Source organism: Pristiophorus japonicus, unplaced genomic scaffold (assembly GCF_044704955.1).
Source record: "Pristiophorus japonicus isolate sPriJap1 unplaced genomic scaffold, sPriJap1.hap1 HAP1_SCAFFOLD_732, whole genome shotgun sequence".
NCBI lineage: Eukaryota > Metazoa > Chordata > Chondrichthyes > Pristiophoridae > Pristiophorus > Pristiophorus japonicus.
This window is the reverse complement of record NW_027254648.1, coordinates 188,819-191,137: the sequence shown is the minus strand read 5'-3', so window position 1 is coordinate 191,137 and position 2,319 is coordinate 188,819.

Below are 2,319 nucleotides of genomic sequence, written 5' to 3'. Positions count from 1 at the left end.
AACCCCCTCCAGCCCCTACATCCCTCCCTATCTCTGTAACCTCCTCCAGCCCCTACACCCCTCCCTATCTCTGTAACCCCCTCCAGCCCCTACACCCCTCCCTATCTCTGTAACCTCCAGTCCCTACACCCCTCCCTATCTCTGTAACCTCCTCCAGCCCCTACACCCCTCCCTCTCTCTGTAACCTCCTCCAGCCCCTACACCCCTCCCTATCTCTGTAACCTCCAGTCCCTACACCCCTCCCTATCTCTGTAACCTCCTCCAGCCCCTACACCCCTCCCTCTCTCTGTAACCTCCTCCTGTCCCTACACCCCTCCCTCTCTCTATAACCTCCTCCAGTCCCTACACCACTCCCAGATCTCTGCGCTCTTCGAACACTGCACATCCCCTGATTTTAATCACCCCACCATTTGCAGCTGTACTTCCCCTTGTCTCCTTTAAGACGCCCCTAAAAAAACCTGCTGTGATCAAGTCACCTGCCCCAATATCTCCTTATGCGGCTCAGTGTCAAATGTGGGTCTGATTTTCGCTCCCGCTCAGTGCCATGGGTTATCATGATGAAGGCGCGATACAAATGCAGAGTTTTAGCAGCAACATGCACTGGTTCAATGAGGTCTGACTCTTTTGAAGGCGCCAGATAAATGCAATTTATTGCCGTTTCCACAAGGGCTCAGCAGGCTAAGAGAAGTCCTGAAGGAGTTTATTTTTAAATTATAAAACTATAAAGAGTTTTATATGCCTCCGTTCCCGTTAGGATTGGGGGAGTCGGTGTGAGGGGGAGGCGGTTGAGGAGTACCCCATCTAACTCGAATGATGCAGAAGTGTTAGCTGTTGCTCAGTTTGACAGATTCTCCAATTTCCCCCTCACTCCCCCCCCCCCCAAAAAACCAGGAGAAGTGATTACGACGCGAGGACAATTTGAAGCGGGGACTTGAGAACGAGCAGAAGTCGGAGGTGGGGCAAGTGGTGAGTCCCAGCGAGGGGTTCTGGGTGTTCCATCGCTCCCTCCTAAAACTGTCCACACTCCTCCCCTCGTGGAGTTCGGCTCTGCTTTTCCCTCTGCTCCCACACTGTCCGTCTCCTTCCTATCTTTCCCCTCGCCCCTTCTCTCTCCCTCCTCTGTCTCTCTCTCGATCTCCCCACCATCTCTCTCTCCCTCCCCCTCTCTCTCTCCCTCCCTCCCTCTCTCTCTCCCTCCCCATCTCTCTCTCTGTCTCTGTCTGTCTCTCTCTCTCCCTCTGTCTCTCTCTCTCCCTCTGTCTCTCTCTCGATCTCCCCACCATCTCTCTCTCTCCCCCTCTCTCTCTCCCTCCCCCCCTCTCTCTCTCCCTCCCCATCTCTCTCTCTCCCTCTGTCTCTCTCTCTCTCCCTCTGTCTCTCTCTCTCCCTCCCCACCATCTCTCTCCCTCCCCACCATCTCTCTCCCTCCCTCCCTCTCTCTCTCCCTCCCTCTCTCTCTCTCTCCCTCCCCATCTCTCTCTCTGTCTCTGTCTGTCTCTCTCTCCCTCTGTCTGTCTCTCTCTCCCTCTGTCTCTCTCTCTCGATCTCCCCACCATCTCTCTCCCTCCCCCTCTCGCTCTCCCTCCCCCCCTCTCTCTCTCCCTCCCCATCTCTCTCTCTGTCTCTGTCTGTCTCTCTCTCTCTCTCTCTCTCTGTCTCTCTCTCTCTCTCTCTGTCTCACTGCCTTTCTCTATCTTTCCCTCTCTCTCTCTTTCCGTCTCTGTCTCTCTCTCTCTCTGTCTCTCTATCTCTCTCCCCCTCTCTCTCCGTCTCTCTCCCTCTCCCCCTCTCTGTCTCTCTCTCTCCTTCTGTCTCTCTCTCTCTGTCTCTCCCTCTCTGTCTCTCTCTCTCTCTGTCTCTTTCCATCTCTGTTTCTCTCTCCATCTTTCCCTCGCTCTCTGTCTCTCTCTCTCACTCTCGCTCTGTCTCTCTCTCTCTGTATCTCTCCGTGTCTTTATCTCCATCTTTCCCACTCTCCTATCAATCTCTCTCTGTCTCTCTATCTGTCTTTCCCTCTCTCTCTGTCTTTCCCTCTCTTTCTGTCTTTCTCTCTGTCTCTGAGTCTCTATCTCGTTCCGTCTCTCCTTCTCTCTCTGTCTCTCTCTATAATTCTGTCTCTCTCTCTCTGTCTGTCTGCCTATCTCTGTCTTTCTCTCTATCTGTCTCTCGATCTCTCTCTCTCTCTCTTTATCTCTCTGTGTCTACCTATCTCTGTCTCTCTCTCCGATTGTCTCTCTCTGTCTCTTTCTCTCTTCTGTGTTTTTCTCTCTCTCTCTTGCTATCTCTCTCTGTCTCTCTCTCGCGCGCTCTCTTACTCTC